This window comes from Halyomorpha halys, unplaced genomic scaffold (assembly GCF_000696795.3).
Source record: "Halyomorpha halys isolate HHAL.00 unplaced genomic scaffold, Hhal_1.1 Scaffold199.1, whole genome shotgun sequence".
Taxonomy (NCBI): Eukaryota; Metazoa; Arthropoda; class Insecta; order Hemiptera; family Pentatomidae; genus Halyomorpha; species Halyomorpha halys.
In genome coordinates, this window is record NW_027112578.1 from 407,093 (window position 1) to 421,994 (window position 14,902).

Below are 14,902 nucleotides of genomic sequence, written 5' to 3' on the forward strand. Positions count from 1 at the left end.
GTTTGAAATTCTGAACAACGCACCTTGTAGGTTAATATCGGAATGGTATTTCTAGTTTTTAAAAAATAGATATCTAAGTTATATCAAAGATCTTATATAAGGTTTTTAAAAGTAATTGAGGATGATTTGATTCGTGACATAATTAGAATCATTAAAAATTTTACGGAGTATATTTTTTATGAAGTAAGATTTCGTTCTTCGCACAAGGTAGTAGTTTAGTTTATTTTTTATTTTTATTGTTCAGTAATGGTACAGTAATTACGGTTAGTAATGGCATTGTATTTTTTTTTTAAATTGTTGTGTGGGTTATCGACTTGGAAATAAATGCTCTTGAGTTGCGGTCAGTTTGTTGTAGTTCTACGTTTCAGTAATGTGTGAGGGTTCCTGGCGTCACTTTTTTTGCGCCTTCGTTATGGAAGATTATTATAGGATGACGTACAATAGTTAACAAAATGGGACTACTCCTATTCCACTATATTGACTTTAGCAAGAAAGAACTGAAGTTGTAAAAAAAATAGACTATTTCGATGAGAAAATATGTATTAACTGTTCATTTGGTCTAGTTGGTTAGTTTAGTCTTGAACCCTTTAAATAGTAGAACACCCTTTAGGCTCACTGAGCGAAGATGATCACTACCTTATATCTTCGGAGTCTGTTAGCTATCTTTAGACGCCCACACGTAGTCATGTTCTTACTAAAGAATAGGGCCCACTACCGAAGAAATGTGTTTGTCCATTGCTAGGATTGCAACAAGAAATAATTATCAAATTTGTTCTATGGAAAACTTGGTAAGCTAGACAGTCATTAACTCTCTGAGTGTTGTATTCATTGAATTATCCATTTATTAAACCTATTTAGGCACAATTAGAAATCGATAATACTGTTTCGTCCATCTTACTACTGTTAAAGTTAATAATTCTATTTTTTATTTTAAAACCTCGAAGCACATCTTAAAAGCTTTTTTGCTTGAAGTTGGATGTATACCGCTGAGAGGAAGCATGGCACCATTATTATCATTTTTTTTTTTTTTTTTGGAAAATTCAACAAATCTTGGATGAATTAAACAAAACTATTAAAAACTATAATACAACAAAAGTACAAAAAATATATCAAAACTATGCAATGTTTAAAGAACATAGTAAAAAAAATAAAATTAATGTTAATTTAACTGGTGAGATTGAATTTACAGAGACAATCAGAAGGCATACACTACTCCCCTTTAAAACAAAAGTGAAGTCGAAAAGTAGAGAGTTGGCCACGCCCTCGGTGCTCATATACATTGGTATTAATAGGAATGTCCGCCATTATAATTCAAAATAAAAAAGAACAACGCTCTTTGAGTTTATCGGCCGCCTTTTTGGCTTGAGAACTCAACTCTTTAACCTTCTAATGTGGCCTATTTTAACTAATTTTTAATAGTTTTATTAGAAAAAGGTTCTTATAAAGTAATAATTAATGACTGAAATTGACCCAACAAAGTTAATTCACGTTTAATTTAGCGTTTTTATAATTTGACCCAAGTAATTGAAGAGCTCTCTCTTAAAAGGTTATAACTAACATTTTTCACACATTTCTATTGTTAGATAAAACTACTGACATAAGTAACATAGACATTTTTTGTCAATATCTGGCCTAGATATCAATCTTACGTGAAGTAGGAATTGATCATCTTCAGGCATGGATAAAGTTTATTCTAAATTACGCATACAGAAATGACAAGCAAATTCACTTTATCTGTTATTCCCACATAACGAATAGCTTATTCGAAAAGCTTTATTCGCTAGTAAAAAGTTATTTTCCGAATGAATTTTTTAATATAACAAAAAATCATTTATTGAATGAAATTTGATTTGTGAATAAATAATCTTTACTACCACAATACGATAATCATATATGGAAAAATTTAACCGTATTTGGGTAAATTTTATAAAAACTGAGAAGTCTAAAGAATACGCGATTATATTCAACTTAAAAGTTTCATTAATTACTTAGGTTTACATAACTTTGCTTAAGCTTTGATAGATTGATTTGATGATAGAAATCCGAAAAAAAATTATGCAATTTAAATAGAAAAAAATACGATTTCTACAGAAAAACGTAAAGAATTTTTAAATGATGAGTTGATGTTTCATTTCTGTTTAAGTACAGCAATCGTGTTGTTTTTCGAAGTTACAAAGTACAGTTAATGGACTATAAGTAAAAGTTGATAAAAACAATGTTAAAAAAATTGCTGATCTGTATGATTTTCAGGAATAACAAGAGGCAGTTAAAACATGAGGTTCATACTGAAAGTTCCTTATTCTTAAATTTTGGCGTAGGTCAGATTTCGATATTTCTGATCAACTATCTCATTGTTGAATCCTAATCTCTTTCGCCTCTGAAGCCACGACGAAATTGATTATTTTTTGTCTTGGATCGAATGAAAATCCCTTACGATAATTTATGTAATTTTTGTACAGTTCCGTTTTTGCGTTTCATGTTCGTACATCATTTCGAAGAGGCCGTGTTAGCTAAACACGTTTAAGAAGTCTCAGCATTCTCAAGCTAAAAGCCGTAGATGGGATATTTTTAAGGACATGTCATTGAACCCGGCTTTTTTTTTCGCTGTCACTCACTCAACAGTCTAGTGATTTGTTAGATAAAACCACTCTGTTCTGCAATGCAATGTTTTGTTTGGTCCATTCCAACTAAAATAGAAAAATCATTTGATATCTTTACCTTTCGTAGGGCGAGAATTTTCAGGTCCGTAACGTTTGAAGTTATAATTTGCTTTGTTGTTTGATTTATTCTTCTTACAAATATATTTAACTTTAACAATATCTTTTTTTTAACTTTACATATCCTATTTATATTTAAAGGTATAAATATTTCTATTTAATAGCTTTCTATTTATTTTGATTTTTTTATAATTTTAAATACCTGTTAAAATATAATGTTATTATATTTTTATTTCTACTAAAGGATTTTATAATTTCCATTTAAGTGATATGATAAAAAATGCCTTTGATTGCTTCAACATTTGATTACTTTTTTTTAGTGTGCGTGATCCCTACAGGTAAGTTCACAGTGGGGAGTCTGACCTGAGTTCTAGCTTCAAAGCCCTTTATGGATACATCAAACTTTTGTTTTATTTCTGATAAAAAATCTTTATTATTCTTGTTCGTAGAACTAAATTGTAACATTGTATTTATAATATTAGAGCTGATATTAAAAAAACAAAATACGTAAAAAATAAAAATCCCACAAGGCAACATTTCAGGGGTATATACAGTACGTACGTTTATGTACGTATTAAAGGAATGTAATAATAAAGGAGGTTACGAATACAGTTTTACAAAGTTGTATAAAATTGATATCTTGGATCTAGTTTATTACATTGTTGCACTGTCTAAATAAAGCACTAGGTTAATTTGTAAAACATTTAGTTAATAAATATTAAAACAGTAGTCCATAAAATTTTTAAAAGCCATTAAATGCCCCCGATGAGATATAAGTTCAATAAACTCTCCCTGGGACGATGAAATATGCTTACAGCAAACTGCATCGGTAGAGATCTGGGATCGGGCTGAACTAGCAACTATATACAATGAACAAAGTATAATTTGAAGGGGATATAAATAGTCTTATAGCAAGCCCAAACTAATTCTTTTTTATTATTAGTTACTTTATATGTATAAAATAAACTTACTTCTGAGTCACATCTGAATAATAATATAAATTAATATTAAAAGCACGATTTATTTTTCAAAGCATATTTTTTCTTTGATGGTGGAACAACTTTTAAAAAGTTTTTTTAATTTTTCATTTCGTCGTAAACCTTTGTCTTGCACCACAGTATCTTTTAATAGTACCCCACTTATTCCTGTTGAACAGATCCGTTACTTAAGACTAAATTTGGGCAAACGACTGACACGGAATCCTCATACAAAACTGAAAAGACTGATCTACATGACTATAATAAGGCCTATCTGGACATACGGAATTGAGCTTTGGGGCTCCACTAAACCATCAAATTCCTCTCGAATCCAATCCTTACAGTCCAAAATCCTTAATGCCCCTTACTTTGTCACAAATCAAATCATCAATCAGGACCTCAATGCCCCTATGTTGCCGATTTGGCCAGAACCAGATACTAATCCTTCCATAATAAACTTCCTAACCACCCAAACCAACTCGTTTCTAACCTGGCTTCTCCTTCACTATCTAATAATCCTCCTAGGCGTCTGAAAAGAAGATGGCCTCTAGATCTTCTCCTTTAGAAATGTTTTTGGAGTTCTATCAATGGATAGATTCTCCATGTGGACAACATCTGGATCCAACTCCATGTGGATCCAAAACATGTGTTTGTATCATCTCATAATATCACTTACAGCAAATGTACTTAATGTGTATATATGTATACAGTTGTAAATAACAATAAATAAATTATTAAAAAAAATTTTCATTAAATTGGGATTTCTTTTTACAAATGTCTTTTTCAAGTCCAAAAAAAACTTGGGAGACCCCATAGTCCTCGCAGTGAACCTTTGAATGTGAGGGCTGATGGAAATGGCAGGAGCGCAAAAATCGGTTTCAGGACTTTATTCTGACTATTTAAGAAGTGAATACACTAAATTCCACAGATATCTATAAATATCAGGAGATAGAAGAGGAAAGGATAAGGTCATGATGTATATTTTTTTCATGATCTACTATCTGTCGATTATTAAAATTACCATATACATATAAATATTGATATCAAACAAAGAATAATGTCTGTAAGATAAATGTTGTTACTTAGAATCTGTTGAATTTATCAGAATTTAAGTTTGGATAAAATGTTTCTGTTTTCATGAATTTTAATTAGTGACAAAACTCTATTAATGAGTATTTTTATTTCATTATCTGAATCAACAGCACGTTATTACTGGAGATGTCTGAAAACTTTTTTCACTTTATAATTATCACTGTTTTGAGACCACTTTTTATTTATTTTTTTTATTACAATAAAATAAATCTATTCTCTATCTAAAAATTTATTACTATAAATACTGGATATAATTCTCTCATCGGAAAGTACTTTATAACAGTATCAAAAACATTTAATTGATTCTGAATATTCGAAATCCATAGTCATTATTACGAATTCTAGTGTGTATTTGTTCTTAAAATCTGTCTCATTCCTATGAAATTTAAGAAACTGACTTTTTATTTTTTTAAGAAACCCACAAAAGTAAGAGTTTTTTTTTTTTATTTTACCTTTATGAAAACTCTATTTCTGGCACTCTTGAAAAATGTTTAAATGGTTAAATAAACTTGAAGTAAGTTCGGTGAGAGTAGAAAAAAAAATGTAAGAAGTTTGAGGATGTTACAAAGCTCTTCGTCTTGGCACTTACTTGGCTTTCTTCGATGTGTTTACCGAGGTAACCTCACATCCCGAGGGACGTAAAAACTTTCTGATATTTTTAACTCCCACTTTTTCTGGTAGATTTTCTAGAGTAATTCCAAGAAAGTATATGTGGATATTTGTCTGTATCTTAGAAGTGTCACTGAAATGTCTGCTGGGCAAATATGTTTCCCGCAATAGCAACCGATTAGGTTTATAATCTATAAAATACTTTATCTAAAGTAATTTATCAAATTTTTTTTAATTTCAGTTCATATAAGAGATCTCATTATTTCAAACATTGATTCAAATAAACATGAAATTTAATTAAAACGCAAATATTTCTTGTTTTGGATCAAATGTTTCTAGAAATCATTTGCATATTTTTTTTAAATATTGTAATTTAATGGAAAAGTCCATTTCATCAAATTACAAAATTTTAAATTTAAATTAGATGGATTCTGCTCCCTAAGGAACTGCCATCAATACGAATTCAAGATTATAATTATAGTTAGTTTCAAAACTATACTTGTATGTTTAATTAATAACAAATAACTAAATTTTGAGAGAAAAATTTATAACAAGAAAAGGGGATTTTTTTGTTGTATACGATATGAATTGAAACTAAAGTTGTTTTTAGTTCTTTCTATTATTCATGAAGCATGATTCCACTTCTCGGTTAGTTGAAACTGCTGATATTCCGAATTAAAAATTTGATTTGTTTAGATTTTTCATAGTGAACATCACAAAGAATTAGTAATTAGTAGTTACAAACAATTATGGTGTATTTTTAGTTCATAATAAATACCAAGCCGGTTTTTTATTAACTTTTAATTAACAAAATTATTTTGTTAGCATATATCACTCAACAATATTGAGAACCTTTACACCATGTTTTTTTCATTATATAACTACAATCATTCTTATAAAATTTTACAATACTGAGGTGAAAAACTTCCAATTAGAACATATTATTTTTCTATATTTTGAATAACGTTTCGGGATTAATCCCATACTCAAGAAAGGAAAATCTAAAAGTTTTACTTTATTTTAACATATCTGTTACATTTTGGCCCTATTTTTTGGTCATTTCTAAACCGCAATCCTCACTTACCCAAATAGGTCTAAAGTCGTCAATCTTTTTGAGTGATATTTATTAATTAAAGATGAATCCCATATTACAATAGATAAAATTATTTTATTAATGATGAAAATATGAATCATTCCTATGCCCAGACCCGAAGTAAAGTAAGACTTTTTTGACAAATCAGTGTTCTGTTATATCAGCCGTAAAGCGATCATATGACACCCCAGTGGCACACCCAGGCTTTTTAAAAAAAATCTTTAACTAGAAATTTACACAATTTCTGACTAAAATACGTCCTTGCACCAACATTGCTCTTGAAATTATTCTCCATACTCACAAATCTTGGGTGAGTTTAGTTGTGCAACCCGGGTTTTTTTTTCTGATTTATGCATATAGATTTATTTCCTTTTTTTTTTTTTTAAATTTGCTGCTTAAGCCGTATTGGTTTATTTAATAATTAGTATTCCACGTATGCGTAGTGAAACAATATATTATTTTCTCCTTTTAGTATGTTAACAACTTATGTAATTGTTATGTTGGGTAGAGATTTATCTGTTCATCTGCAGTATACAACCGATCAATAATAACAACTGAGAGTTAATTTTTGTTTTTATAACATGTGTTACATAATCGAATAACCGAACATATGTTGGCCGCAACAGTAATAATTAAATAAATACATGATATTTTGTTCCTATAAAGTTGTTTGAATGAATTTACTAATCATGAATTTTATTTCAGGTTTATATCAGATAGCTGCTGGAGAAGAGGTCTACAGTTAGTCAAGGTAAATTTATATATTTGATAACAATATTATTTATGCATGTTATGTTATATTTTACTTTTTATTCTTGGATAGTCTTTGTTATGTCTGACATCAACGGTAAATTAATTTTGGTTCATCCTATAAATATTTCTAAGGCGTTTATTGAATTCTGAGAATGTCAAGTATCTTCATTGAGACTAGTCGTGAAAAAAAATTTTTGATTATGTTTTAAGTTATTATTTTTCATCTAGGTTATTAGGGTTTGTAGAACTTCTTCAATAGAATTTGGAGTTAAATTCTGGTGGAAAAATTTAAAATAAACAGAGGTTTAATTTATTAATTTCTTTCAACAATCAAATGGTTTTTAATAATCAATGGCATCGTATCCCAAGGTTAAGTTTAAGTAGTTTTTGGTAAACACTAAATACAAATTTTAGGCGAAATAATTTTTATTCACAATTCACATTTATTATTGTGTATACATCTCTCTTTCTTTTAATAGTCAATGATTGTAGCCTTTCATTCATAGACATCATTCATGTTCAGCCTTGAACTCTTTGATTCATCATGTCAGTTATCTTTGAGGATAGTAAGCATATATAAAAGGAATCAACTTGTTTGGACTTATCCAAACCCAAATATCCCTGAATATAATTTTACAAATGATTTATTAGTATTTAGAGAAAAAGCTTACTAAATGACATAAAATCAGTAAAATAATTATTAATTTGTTGTAAATATTAATAAAGCATAGAAGTTACAAGCTTTAGTATGGCATAAAATTAATCGCACGTTTTAAAGCTTAAAATAACTTATTTGTTGGTTTATCTGATTTAGTTGATGATGAATAAATTTTATAATTACAACTAGCTATTAATTTTTTTGCGTAACTGCATGAGGAAAAAGTTATTTTATTTTCATTATGTTGTAGCCTTACAAATTATAGTTAAACCTTACTTTCTAAAATTATGTCATCTGTTGCTATAGCAACTGTACAGGGGCAATTCTGTCTGTAAGCTGTCTGAAAGTGGACAAATTCTCATCGCTCTGCATTGATCCGTTAATGATTTCGAAATAACTCATTGAAGGATTCTTAAGAAACCAAAGATCTTTTATCTCTGTTTTTCTTTTATTTATTATAAAATTGCGTTATCTGACTACTATAAAACTAGATATGGTTGATATTGAACTAATTTTCATTAAGAAATATTGTAAAATATTATCTATTGCGACAATCTATAACACAATTACAACTATGATACCCTTTTATTTAAATTCTGTATCGTTCTTATCTTTTTTGTTTTAAATTATCATGATCTCGTATTCAATCCTTCGTAAAATCCTCAATGCTCCTTACTTTGTCACAAATAAAATCATACATAAAGATCTTAATGTTCCCTATGTAACCGACCTAACCCGAACCAGATATCACTCCTCTCATCATAAACTCACTAACCACTCAAATCCCCTAGTTTCTAACCTTGCATCTTCTTCCATTTCTGACAATCCTCCGAGGCGCCTGAAAAGAAGATGCCCACGAGACCAGCTAATGTAAAATGTCATTAGAATGCTACCAATAGGTAGTTGCTCTACACGCCTGTAACAGTCCATTTTAACTATGATCATATTTACTCAGTGTATAATGTAATATACAGTTGTATATTTTAATAAAAATATTTAAAAAAAAATTATCATGATATTGTCGTTGAATCGTTTCAATTGCCTTATCTGCAAGGTGTGCTATCCTGGGTTTGTTTTCATTTTAACACGGTTTTCTATTTATTCTCCTTGCAATCAAAAACATAATTGGCTGAATATGTTTCGTCACTATTTAGAAATATAAGGATATCAATTGATTAATGTCGAAATTAGTATTCAGTTGGTACCTTTTTTTTACGACTATAATTGAAATATAGGGTTCTCAGACATTTTCAAATGGACTAATTTGGCCTTATTCCTATAACTGTTACTTATATTATAATAACTAGAATGTATCAACACAATAATTATAATATTCTTATAAATCAACATAATAATCTTATAAAGATAGTTGTGTGGGTTAATAAATATAACTAATTAATTTAATTTCATACCCCCTAATCATACAAAAGCTTTATGATTAGATCAACATAAGAGAAGTTTATTAGAGGCCTAATCGGACTTGTATTAGAAATGAAATTTTTTTTTTTTTAATACTTTTTATTTATTGATAGATATTACAATGTGCCACACAGTTGTGGGCAATAGGTAATAATGATGAATGATCTCATACATACTAGAATAAAATAAAATAAATAAATGAATAAAAAATAAATAAATAAACAAAATAAATTTTAAAAAAAACTCTCTTAAAATATATACAAACAAGAGAATAAACAAAATGAACATAATCTATCTGTATGAAAAATAAATAAATAAAATAACATAACGATAAAATAATATAGAGAAATGAAAATAGCAATGAATTAGAATCTTAATCCAAGATTCCTTAGCGAAGGCTCTCGAGTGCCAAAACTGAAAATACGTTAATCTCATGAAAGATAAAAAGTTTTATCAAATGTAATTTATGATCAGTTGAGTGGGAGTTGTTCGATTTACAAAATTTCTAAAACTGTGAATGCTAATGTTGTAAATAATTATATACAAATAAAACTGTTACTTATATTATAATAACTAGAATGTATCAACACAATAATTATAATATTCTTATAAATCAACATAATAATCTTATAAATTCGATTTACAAAATTTCTAAAACTGTGAATATAGATAGAATAGATGTAAATAATTATATACAAATAAAAGGAATTCATAAAAATTTCGAACAATTAGCATTGCACTGTGATGGTTGTTGACCGTGAATTAATATGTGGATAAGTTGGGGGGAGGGAAAGGATAATCAGAAGTAAAGGACATTATTAATTATTTATTTTTTATTATCACAACGTTTCGGCCCGAATTTCAAACCTTCTTCAGGAAGATAGTTGCTGAAAATACCGCAAAGTGATACTTAGATTATTTTCAGATTACCTGCATAAAGCCGAAACTTCGGCACAATAAAATGCGTCAAAACAATAAAATAACAAACTATAAACAACGAACAATACAATAATTCCTGACCTCAACCTCCGACCACATTCTCCTCAAATTAGCACAACTATCACATTCCACACATTATTACATAAGCATCATGTTTATTCAAGAAGGTATGTAGAAAATGAAAAAGAACTGGATGTATGATCATTTTATTGATAGCTTATTTCAATTTTGTTATGCAATTCACTCATGTTTAATGTTTTTTTTTACGTTAGCGTTGTGAATGATTGTCATTTATGTTTTTAAAAGGTGTAATCAAACGAGAAAGGTAAAAAAATGTTTTTTATTAACATTTTTTAAAAAATGTTTGTCTGAATTTTAATTAATTACTATTATACACCGAAATGGATTTCAAGTTTTATTATTTTTTTACTTTGATAGATACTGACACAGTTCAAAGATTGTTAATATTTTTTGTTATTTATTTCGAACAAAATAACTTTAAACAAGTATCACATCATATACTAACATTTTGCACTAAAACAGAATATTTTCGATCAAATTTAAATTAATCTTGACAATTTATAAATATTTATGGTGAAAGTACTTAAGTTTATATGGAAAGAGTAATTTTAATGAGTAAGAAAATTCGTTAGTCTAAAGGAAAATTGTAGTTGAGTAGGTTTATGGGACACTCCGTCTTGTGAAACATGAATCCAGACAAACGACCGAAATTGGCAGAACTAACTACTGATTTGCCATTTACTAACACCTTAGCATAAGAGGGGCTGTAAAACACTCATTGTGAAAGTAATAATCAAACTATTGAGATTGACGATTTCTTCAGGGGACTGTTTCGGGTTGCATAAACAGTGTCTCAATAAATACATATTAAAAATAGTTAAAACATCTGAAAAAAACAAAAATATAAAACGTAATCTGTCTACTTTTTAGTAAAACTGTATTTCTTTTGAAATAAAGATGTAAAAATTAATAATGGTTTTTTGTTTATAATATCTAAACATTGAGTTGATCTCAATCATAAAACAGTAGATGCAATTTATAATACAAACTATAGAATTATAACTAATATAAATTAAATTAATATAAACTATAGAAATTATAATTAATATAAACAATATAAATATAAAAAATTATAATTAATATAACTACAGAAATATAACCGTTAAACGGCTGGCCACCTTCCCTCCACTCCTCCACGCTTCCGATTTATTGTCACCTTCTGTCCAATCTTTCGCTTTGAACAGGTAGGTGGTCCTGATTTGTTCTTTGCTCATTTATTATCATCTAATATCATTATTATTATCTTTATTTATATTTATTCTTTCAAGATGTTACTTAATCTCTACTTTCTTCTTCATTTTTTTTTCGTTTTGTTTTTGTTTTATATACGTCTCCTGTACTTTTTAACTGTATATTTTACGTATTTCTATCATTTTCTTTGTTACCAATATATAATATTCTTACCATTGTTACTTATTTTTTTATTCTTATCATTGTTTATTCAAGTTTATTTTATATTAATACTATTGTATGTCTTCCTTCCTTTTATTTATATGTAATTTCTTATCACTTTATTTTTACATAATATTTATCCTAGCTTAAATTACCTTATTGTATCTCATTGTTGTGACGTTCTTAGTTGTATTTTTTTTTACCGCAACCCTGACCATCTTTATATATTTTAATGCTAACATATTAAAAATTGTTTAACATCTAAAAAACTACATAAACTGCAATATTTTTGTTTCGAAATAAATATGAAATTATTAATGTTTGATTTTATTTGTAGTATCTAAACAACAATTAATGATATATATCATGAATAATGAAGCATCAGATGAAATATGAATATCTCGAAATATTATTATTATTTTTTTTTTTTAAATAACTACATTTTTCAATTCAGACATTTTGGTGTTGATATCGGTAACTGGAGGGGGGTAATAGTTCGGCAAGTTGCAATATTTATTTCTCGGAATCATCGAGATATAAATATTAACTGCCTTAGGCAGAAATCGAACCCGCAACGTTTCGAACCGAGCTTTCTGGGCGTCGCCTACCTATTTTGAGTGTAGAAGAGAAAGTTTTGTAGTTTCGAGTAAATATATATTTATGATTTTACGGCATCCTATACACTAATTCTCTTTGATTTATTTGCCTCACTTGTATTGTACATTGCTTTTTGGTACCACTTAAAACATTTATCCTGACCTAGATAAAAGATCCGTGAAGTTAGGCCAGAAGTCTGCGTAGCAAGTGCCCGATGCCTGGAGATTACCTTGAACAGATATTTTTTAATTTATAAAATTTAATAAATTTATTTCTATATATTTTTACTATATAATTTATTACATTAAAATATTCCCAATAATAATTATTTTGAGGCTAGAAAAAGACTTGAATTTAATTTTGAAATTAAAATACCACATAGTATAAGGGTAGAAGAAACCAGATTGAAGTATTCACATTGTAGAATTTTATTACATTTTATTGTATAGATATTTTTTTTTCTTCACGTAGGCATAGGTACACTACTCATAGTTGGGCAGTACTTTTATGTAAATATTATGTGTGTACTGAATACAAAGTCTAATCAAGTATACACGTTCTCCAACAATTATGATTACATTAAACTTTAAAATGATTGAGTACTTTTATACTTGATTCCATTAAACTCAAAAATTGTAAATTAACTTGTAATCAATTATTTCTGGTACTTGAATACTGTCTGATTGAAATTTTGTAATCAATGATTTTCATATTGATCATTTACTTAAAGAATTTGAGTAAAAAATACATGAACATTTAGTATGAAGTGAAATCAAGTTGTTATAGAATTATTATTAAAAAATACTGGGAGTTAAACTGGTTTTAGTAAGAATTCCGTGTAATCATGCTTAAAAATCGGGCACAATTGTGTAACACGCGTTTTGAAAACATCGATTGCTTCATTAAAACAGTTGATGTATCGATGTTTTTTTTCTATCACTAATCATGTGAAGAGACTAAAGTAAACAAAATAGCATGATGGAATGTTCACCTTAATCATCATATAACAATATTCTCTAGGGTTTACTTTTTCTGAAATTAAGTTTTGATCTGAAAAAAAAAAATTTATCTCCCAAAGATTGATATTATTAAGACATCGTCAGTAAGTCCTGATACCTAGATGTTAGCTCCTGGTTATTTTGTATTCAGAACCTCACAATGAAGAAATAAAAAAGATAAGAGCTATTTCAGTTGTTAGCAGTGGACTGTAAAGCTCATGTTGGAAAGCGAGATGCCTTATTGTACTGTTGACTTTGCCTGAAAGGAAAGAAGAGGTTTAGAAAGGAAACAAACAGAATCTGGTAGAATGCGGTAAGTTGTGACCTAACGTCAATTGTTGACTCTGTCAACATCACCGCCGGTTCTGATTCTCTTAGCCTTGAAATAATTTCTCTTCTTTCAACGGCCATTACCGGACTTGCAGTGAAATACTGAGGGAAAATATATAACGCTATCAAATCATTTTCAGCTTTAGTATTGGTGAAAATATTTGCTAATTCTGTTCAGGTAATCCGTTGCAAATCGGATCGTGTTAGATCCGCACAATTTTAGAATTTTACAGTTTAGTCAAAATTGTGATTATTATGTTGGTAAATAATTATTTATCACTTTTTAATTATGAAAGCTAAGTATTAATGGAAGTGAAATGCAAATTGCTCTGAAAAATGAGGTGTATGACATCATTATTTATATATTATACTTCCAATCTGATTCTATTTTCCGGTATATTGCTAGAAAATGTTAGGATAATGAAAGTATAAATTATTAATATCTCTTAATTAAGTTATTCTTACTTCTTATTCTTTTTCAACCCACTATGGAGGAACAAAAAAGAAGAGGGAATTGTAATTAGGAGTTTATCATAACTTCCTCATTAGTAGATTTTTTTAAATAAACTCAATTTATCTTCGAAAAATGCTTAGTTTACGAATTATAAGTAAAAACTGAAAATATTTACTGAATTTATGTTTTATTTTGTTTTTTTATTCTTCTTCACAACAAGCGAGGCAGAATACCTGAAATTCGGCTTCAGCATTCCAAAAACAAGTAAAGCGTTGATAATAAATCTTCTATATTGTTTTTCCTGAAAACTTTGTTTGGATCTTTGATGCCATATATTTTATGGCACATTCAAGTCGCCGTAGTGTCGCAGATTACCCGAGAATAAATGGTAATTTACTCATTCAGTAGGAAATTTTCTTTACTGATATTTTAACCATTAGGAATTTTTATGGAATCATTTAATTTTTCATTCTCATAACATAAGAATTGTTTTCACAAAGTTTCAGAAAGCAAACCAATTTTTTTTATTTGGTAGCGTTTTTTTTTTATTCTTCGACTTCAGTCTGTCTAAATGCTATACTTCTGTTTATATAGAAGTATAATTTGTTATAGGGGCTATATCTCTCGTTTCCTTTAGATTCTGCGTTTAAAAAAAAAAAAATAAAAAAAAAAAAAATAACTCAAGGAACATGCGTTCCAATATTTCATTCAAAAACTCACATTTTTCTCCTCTATTACTAAAAAAATTCTTCTCGATAGGAATGTTTATGGCTCTTTCAATTCTTCAACCTAA

General features: G+C 28.4%; 1 protein-coding gene across 1 annotated transcript in view; it reads left to right on the top strand.

Moving 5' to 3' along the window:
• Positions 1–14,902, top strand: part of LOC106679376 (extracellular serine/threonine protein CG31145) — a 315,704-nt gene that overhangs the window by 73,402 nt on the left and 227,400 nt on the right. Inside the window, exon 2 of the mRNA XM_067050372.1 lies at positions 7,194–7,239. The gene's annotated coding sequence lies outside the window, so the exon portion shown is untranslated. The remainder of the gene's footprint in view (positions 1–7,193; positions 7,240–14,902) is intronic.